The sequence below is a fragment of the Cebus imitator genome, unplaced genomic scaffold (genome assembly GCF_001604975.1).
Source record: "Cebus imitator isolate Cc_AM_T3 unplaced genomic scaffold, Cebus_imitator-1.0 Scaffold374, whole genome shotgun sequence".
NCBI lineage: Eukaryota > Metazoa > Chordata > Mammalia > Primates > Cebidae > Cebus > Cebus imitator.
The window spans coordinates 871,577-880,746 of NW_016107689.1; positions in this window are offsets into that span (position 1 = coordinate 871,577).

Genomic DNA, 9,170 nt, shown 5'->3' on the forward strand with positions numbered 1-9,170 from the left:
AAAAAAAAAAAAAGAAAAGAAAAAAATCCTTTCCTCCAATAGTTTTCTCCATTTTATGTCAGCTGTTTATTATATGCTAGAATTTACCATTACCAACAACTATTATCATTGTTAGAATCTTGTTTTCAAATATAGTCTTTTATTAGGTTGGTGCAAAAGTTATTGTGGGCTTTACCATTACTTTTGTTTTGTTTTGTTTTATTATACTTTAAGTTCTGGGGTTCATGTACAGAATGTGCAGGTTTGTTAGATAGGTATACACGTGCCATGGTGTTTTACTGCATCCATCACCCCATCATTGACATTAGGTATTTCTCCTAATGCTATCCCTCCCCTAGTTCCGCCTTTTAATGGTGAAAACCACAATTGCTTTTACACCAACATAAGACCTTTTTAGTTCACAACGCTTCCTTATCTAATTCCAACAATTTTTGACCAAAGAAGGTCTGCAATCCAGGTAAACACCACATTCCCCTTAGACACGACACTCTTGTTTGCTCACTTCTCTCCAACCCCACTGTTCCCTTGCTGTTGTCACAACTACAGGCCCCCTGCTGCCTCAGGGCATTTGAATTTGCTCTTCCATCTGCATCACATATTCTTCCTCTTGAAAGTCACATAGCAACTTGAAAAAAAGATTTACAGCCATGCAAATTTACTTATAATTTAATGAAAAATTAGGAAATAATATATTCAAACAAGAAGAGACTCCTGCTTTAAGTTTGGGCTCATGTTGCATGGGACTAAAGGTGTTATAAACGTGGTGTAGCTCTGAGAAGGCAATGCATTTCTGGGCTAACAACAATTATATTCTTGTCTATATAAGGGTCAATGCATCTATGTATTCCTCCCAGCAAACTACAGTTCTTGAATGTAATTTGTTTCCAACTTACTGACGTATTGAAATATAACTTTAATTTTGCCATGCTAATAAATGAACCCTCCCATGCAAGTTTAGATAGCAGCATTTGATGCACAGTTTGTGACGACCTCAAAATTGTGAGCTTCTATTTAGAATGTTTCAAATACTGTTGAAGCATGCCTGAAGCAAAGATTTCCCAACTGGCATTTCAAAAGTTAACCACCAGACAACACTCGGTTATTGATTAAACGATGATCACACGATGTATAATGCAGTATTTAATGGCCAAAGAACTGATTTCATATCAGATAATTTGCTTTAATCTATACTAACATTATGTGAAATCAACTATCAGCAATGAGAAAACAAGAAAGTGCTTCCTATCATGTTCTTGCTGAGAATACACATAATTGTGTTGGTTGGCATCTTCCAAGAGGCAGACCCCAAGGTGAGATGATAAGTACAAAAGTTTATTGGGGAACGTGCTTGGGAAGATAAATGTATACAATCAGAAGCAGACAGGGAGAACTGTCAGAACAAAACTCAAACCTGATGCTTTTGGAAAAGGAGTGGGAAGGAAGTAGGGTAATATAGATCTAACACTGCCACACCATTATGGTAAAGTTTTGGTTGAGCTTGTGGGAATTCTTTGAGTCCAAACAGTCTGTAAAGGCAGTATCATGTCCCATAGAGATGCACCGTCACTAGTAACCCTGTCATGGTCACCCTTTGGCTGGGAGCAGCCTGGAGAAATTATGAACCTGGAAATCCATGGTGGTAGATCCAGAGACCAGAGGGATGTTCACTGGGCCATCAACTGTGCTCCCCATAGCAGGAGGTCTGTCATGCAGGGGAATTCTCATGGCCACCACAGTAACCATACCCCAAAAGTTTCCAAAAGGCCTACTTTTGTGTGTTTTTTTTGGCCTTCTCAAAAATATATAGTGACTTAAATAGAATGTTGAACATCAAGTATTATTGTTGGTCAATTTTTGTAAAATTAAGTCATTTATTTTACCACCATTCCACTTGTTATTTAAACATCATGGGATAAGCAAGGGATGATCAGAATGCATTATTATTATTGTCCATCTTACACATACATACGGTCTCCTGAATGCTTCACCAGGAGAGTGTTTCCTCTACTGTTATTACAAAGCTGGTAGTATCTCCATATACTAAATTTAACTTCACCACTCAAATGTTTGATCTGTCTTAGCAAATTTTGCTTTCACTATATACAACAAATAATGAATCCAGTTTCTAGGAAGCAACTTACTTCTTCTAAAGATTGGCTTATGTCCAAGTATTTACTTTTTTTTTTTTTTAATTTTAAACATCTTCTAGAAAATCCCAAGACCACTTTTGTATAAAGGGAATCTGTAGCAAAAGTATTTCTAACTTAACCCAGTGAATAGTAGTTGCTTTTTTCACCTATAAAATTGATAGTTACCTTGCAAGCTATATTTTTTGTTCTGCACTCTCTTGGTAGGTATCTCTTGCAACAAGATAACAATTGCCTCACTGATTGCTTCTCACTGGGCAACACTCTTACAGGAAAAATGTCCTATTTAGGTAGTTTCTGTGTCTAAAACAACATTGTCACTGGGGGAAAAGTATGCAAAATGTATTACTTTGGCATTTTTGTAAAGCTATACTGGCCTACAGGGGAACAGGGATTCTTGTTTGCACTAGGATCCAAAATTCACTATACTTTGCTTCTTTTGATAACAAAGTTTTGCCTTCACTCTATTTTTTTTAACATTGAGACAAAAAACTGAATCCCATGTTAACAATTTTGTTTACATGTAATGATAATTGAGAAGGCATGTTTGGAATATAAAATTATTGCTAGTCTTGAATAATACCTAAATTAATGAACATGAAAAACAGTGCTACGTACTTTATTTTCCTATGTTAAATGAGGTACAGTCAATGGTAGTATCAAAATAGACTAAATCAGGCTGTGATTAAATGTTAAAGAGTGTGTGTGTGTGTGTGTGTGTGTGTGTGTGTGTGTGAGAGAGAGAGAGAGAGAGAGAGAGAGCGAGAGAGAGAGAGAGAGAGAGAGACAGAGAGAGAGAGAGCACGCCTTGGTGACTTAAAAACAAATGATTATTTCTTCCCAATCTACAGGTGATAAAGAAGAGTTAGGACTCTGTGTTGTGTCACACACTCCAGGACTAAAGTCAACAGGGCAGATGCTGTAACGAATTCATGCCTATTGTAAAGTCCCAGAGAAAGAAAAGCTGATGGGTTGTCCAACCGTTTCTTTAAATTTCCAGCTAGGCCTGACAAATGTCACTTCTGCTCACATTTCATGGCCTTTCAATGGAGCAGGGCAGTGAAATAATATTAGGTTCCAACGAGAAGAGCCAGCAATATTAGGAGGCCAGTCCCAATGATGACCACAGGCTGACTGTCTTTTAAGGATTCAACTATTCTCCTTACTACCGACAGACTCACTCGCTCCTCTAGGGGACAACACTAAATTCTCCTCCAGTCACTGACTGCATTCTAGCTCAAATTCCAGGAACTCTGATTGATATCTGTTTTATTTTTTCTGTATCTAGATATGGCTACTCTTAATCTAGAGAGCTGTATATTAGAATGACAAGTTTTCCCAAAACGGAAATATGCAATAATAGAATAGGCATAGAACCCACAATATGCTCTTTGATTTGGAAAGAATACTGGTTAGACTACAGTGGTTAGTGATAGGCAGCAGTTCTGAACTTTCACACCCAGGCATAGCAAGCATCCTTTCCCTGCAAATACAAAATGCTCCTGGGTTAGGCATTGATTCTACTCCCTAGCAGGGAACCTCACTCAATTTTTCCTCATAGCTGTTGACATTATATTCTGGCAGTTCCTTTCTTTCTTTTTCTTTTTTTAAAATCAATTATTGGAAAGGAAAATGCACCCCAATGAAGGGCTAAGCATTTTTTTTCAGCCCATTTCCTGACTTCAGTTACCTGGATACCAAAGGGACACTTTAAGACTTAAATAGTCACAGTGTATTTTGATCCAGGGGAGTGGATACCTTGGCAGTGCTAATGTCTCAGAAACCCTATTGGCCTCTATGCATTTGCTTTCCCACTACCACGCCAAACTTGAATGGGTGTATGTGGTGGGCAGAATTTTAAAATATTTTTTCACATGATGATTTGAATTGAATACAGGTGAATTTAATTGAATGCATATATGGTTACATGGGGCAATATCAAACAGGCAATCAGGAGTTAAGTTCATCAAGTACCAGAAATAAATGAAATGTCTTAAGGTTACTTAAGTTTTACCAAATTTTCACAAATCAAGAAAGTGAAATTGTGCATGTGGCTCTTGTTTTTATTAATATTGTCATAATATTTGGTTCAGGTTATATAGGGAGATAAGTCTTATATAGGATTTTCTGAAATTAGCTGTTTGATTTTAACCGAGATTTGTAGTTTGGAATTCCAGCATTTTATTTTTAAACTTATTGCTGCATTTATAGTTTAAATAGGAAATAAAAATTGATTTTTGACTGAATGTTTTACACAAGAAAATATAAATGTAAATTATCTAATTGTAAATTAAGCTGGAGGCTGAATGATTGTAATATCAGTTGCATACGCTATATGCCAAAAATAGTGAAATATTGATCACACAAAATGTCTATTTAAATAAGCTATTATTATGTTCAATCACACTATTTTTCCCTAGATTTAATCAGGTTGTGAGTTTAAGTTTGGCAGGTAATATTATTTGACTCAGTAAAACCTTATCGCTAATTCTTTCCATTGAGCAAATAGGAACCGTAAACTTCTTTAAAAGATTGAGACCACAATTTGGAAAAGAATTTTGAAGAGAAGTTTTAAAAAGTGTTGAGAAGATGTGGAAAAGTAAAACTGAATTATAGTAATGTTATAATGATTAGATAAAATGAGAGGAGATGTGTTTGACTCTCTTGAAAATTAAGCAAAGAATTGTATAGAATTAGGATTATTTCTGTATTACTTGATTATAGAATTTGTTTGTGAAACCATATGGCACTGGCATTTTTTGGGAAGTTCTTAAACTAAAAATTAAATTTCTCTAATAGATGTAGAATAATTCCAGTTATTTATTTTATCAGTTGATTTTGATAGTTTGTGTTCCTCAAGGTGTTTAATTTACTGGCATACAGATTCTCATAGCTCCTCAGTGTTAAAAGTCCAAGATAATATTTCCTTCAAAGGCAAAGATAAATTTGTAAATTAATGGATGATAAATGCATGTATAAAACTATAAATTGCATACAAACAGTAGTTATTCCTTATATCATATATCTGATAAATTGGAAACTAATAATTATTTCTTTAGAGCCAGGGTTATCAGCCTTGACACAGTTGTCATTTGGAGCTGGACAATCCTCTGTTGAAGGCAGTTATCTTGTTTACGTTGTTTCCTGCTTTGCAGCATCTCTGGCCAATATCCACACATGGCAGTAGCACCCTCTCTTCCCCAGATGAAAGAAACAAAACAGTTCCAAGCATTGCAAATGTACTCAGGGGCACTGTCATGCCTGGTGAAGAGCTACTGCTCTGAGATAAAGGATGATATGTCCCATCTCCCTCCTAACGTCATGTGTGCATGTATAATTAGATAAGAGGTCTATTATTCTTCCCTTTTATCCAACTTCTTCAATAAACAAAAATGTTCAATATAAAAGCAAACTGATAATCCAAATACCCTATTTACAAAGAGATTTGCATTCTAAATTGGTGTGACTTTGAACAGAAAAATTTTATAAAAGAAATTGTATTTGTATATTATACTAAAGATGAGACAATTACATTTTTACAAATAATGAGTTAAATATTTGATCAATTAGCACTGTTCTCTTTGTTTTTAAAATGAACTTTCAAAATGCCTACATATGTAACATATTACTACATAATTTTCAAGGAGGAAGTGGAATCTTTAATGAAAGATAAACTATTATGGAGAAGCATAATCAAGAAAGAAAACATAGGATATTAAAAATCATACAGAGAAGCAAACTATAAATTTATGCAAGTAAATTGAAGAATATAGATTTTATAAAAGCGTTTTATTTCGCTACAATTAACACAGACACATTAGAGTGATAAATATGGAATTGTGATTTATGTAAACAAAACATAAATTATATGACTGCTGATATTTCATTTTATAAATATTTTAAGATATTTAGAAATGTATGGTTTTGGACTATCTCATTGTTTGATGCTCCAATTTAATTTAGATACATGATTTACACTGAAATTTTAAATGTTGATGTTATATGTAATACAAAGAAGAAAGTGACAGTCAATAATTGTGTATTTATTTATATATTTCAAAAGAATGAATTAACCTAAAACGAACATGATACATTATCCCTTGGATAACATTTTTATTTTCTTTCTCAAACAAATTATAATGCCATGCTCTTGGATGTATTCGTGATGTATATTGTTATAGTTTGGAAAAAGACAAGATTTACATGATTTTACACCCAAAATAATTACATGTTAAACTGTTCTCAGGGATTTACCAACATGAATAAATAGGATCTGGATTTATTATAACATCCAAAATAACTAAAAGTAAAGGACAAAATCTATGAAACAATGATGTTCAGATATGGAACACCAGGCCACACAAGCCAATGATCGTTGAGAGAGAGGAAGACATGAGGTAAGCTTTATGATTACCCCAGTATCCTAACTGAGCGTCCCAAAAATCTTGAGCTGAGGACTGATGAGAATATATGTGAGTCATACAACCTGTGGCTAGAAAAACAATCACCCCAAAGGAGCACAGAACTCAAAGGAATATATCGCGTTTATGGGACTTTGGATAGAGGACCCAGATGGGTATTGTCTCACTATTAGTATTTAGTCCTTGACTAAAAGCTGCTTTGGTCCAATCTAAAAAACTTAGAAGCAAGCATTGATTTCCTCTAATCACATACTCCAGAGCCTGATCCTCCATACCTGATCACAGACTTAAAATTAGGACCTAGAGTATAAGTGACCTTACCTCACCAAGAGTCTTCTGAGATAAATTGTGTTTCCACCTGTATTACTTGCTATTTGCTTTTAAACCCTAGATGCCATTTCAATTGTTTTTTATCTACTTCTTTTGAGACAGGTCTCACTTTGTCACCAAGGCTGGAGTCCAGTGGTAAGATTGTGACTCCCTGTAGCCTAAATCTCCCAGATTCAAACAATCCACTACTTCTGTCTACTGAGTAGCTGCAACTACAAGCACGCACCACCACTCTGGCGAATTTTTTATTTTAAAAGAGATGGATCTTGCTGTGATGCCTAGGCTGGTGTCCAACTCCTGGCTTTAAGTGATCTTCCTACCTCGGCCTCCTATAATGCTGGGATTACAGGCATGAGTCACCACCCCAGCCTCAATTATGTTTTTCAATCTGCCTGGCCCTGGTTAGGTTACATGGTTTAAAGTCCTAACAGTTTTCTTTGCTTCTGCATCATCCTTTGATTCTGAAAGGGACATGAGCATAAAGAGTATCTCTGGTACTTTGTTCCTGGTCATGAGCAATAGTAGGCTTTATTGTGTTGGGCATCAAAAGAGGAGCTGAACATGGGATGAAACAACCTGAATACAAAACTAAAACTGTACCATCACAAAGTAGCAGCCTAAGAATTGCTCACTTTCAGTACCTATGCCCAGTAAAAGCTTCATCTCCTCCAAAATGGTTATCCATGATGACACTGCATGAATACCAGCAGAAGTGCGCTGAGTCAATTTAACCATCTGCTTTATCGCATTAAGGAAGACATCAGAGCAAGTAACGATGAGCAAAGATCGACAACAGCAAAAGGAATATTAGTGACCACTACCTCCACACAGATGCCAACATGACATAGCCAAGTCACAGGTGAGTACAATTTGAAGCAATATCGTGCATACTAAAAGAGATCTATTGCATCTTCATTTGCTTGCATCTAGTAAAGTTTATGTTCCTGAAAATTTGGGATTGGGATTTTGTATTACTTTTAAAAAATTCTTAATGGCTGATTTTAGGTGAGGAGGCCAAGACTGAAATTTCTAATATGAAAACGAGGGTAATCCCAAGGTTGCATACTTCAGTCCTCAGCAGGAGATATGAACATTAATTTTACTAATTAATCACTAGGGGAAAGGAGAGCACACTTAGGGCATCCAGCAAGAATTATGTTTAGTCATGTATTTAGGACATCTTAATGTGATTATGCCATTATAAACTTTCTTTGTTGAGCTTAGACCAAACCTACATTTTAGCTAACAAGAACCACCACCTGAATTCCTGAGTTGCAATAGATTAGAGGTTTGCAATGTATATGCTGTTTAGACTCTGACCGATAGAGAATTATAGAAATCCTATGAAAGCAGTATGACTCCTTCACTGTTGGCGTTAAAAGCCCAAGTGACACGTCACTTCCTCCTTTCTACCAAAGTGTATGAATTTATTCTAATACACTGAGAAAACTTTATTAGCCAATGTTCTTTGTTTTTTTCTTTTGTTAATTATCAAAATTTAATAGCAACATATTTTATGGAGTTATCTAAGTACAAAGTAATCGTGATAAGTTATAGGAAATATAAATATATTCATAATGATATCACGCTCACAGTTTTGCTCTGCATACTTCCCCTATTATAGCAGCTTAGTGGTGATGGTTTGTTTTCAGTAGTGTAAAATAGATGAATTCAATGTGACCTTCCCTACACCATGTGTTCAGCAAATATGATACGCTCTGGGGAATTAATGACTGATCATCGTCATTACTCTAGCAAACCCATCAATGTTGTAATTTGTACAAACCATAAACTGGGTGTGGGAAGGATACTGAAATTAAATTGACATTGAATGAAAGTTAAAACCGCAGCCCCCCTCACATATGCAGATGTGGCTTCCTTCATTTTAATAAGGCATTACAAAGGAGCTTCCTGATTGATAAGTATTTGATATTGATGGACCTTCTAAAGTTGCTGAAAATGTATTCAAAATAATTTTTCTAATTTTTTATAATTTACATTTATTGAGGCACATGTGAAACTTTATATGTTGATGAAAACTCAGTTGACAATCTGTCAACTCACTCCATGGTATTTGTTTTTAAGCTTTCTTGGGAATAAGTGCTGCGTGTTTACTTTCTAATCCCAGTAATCCTAGTAGTTTGGAGGCAGCAGATATTGATGATATATTCACATATAAATGTTTATTACATTTAAAATTTTTTTTGGTTACTATTATTTGATTTTGTATTTCAATTTAATTGTCTTCAAAATACAATGGAAGGATTGCCTT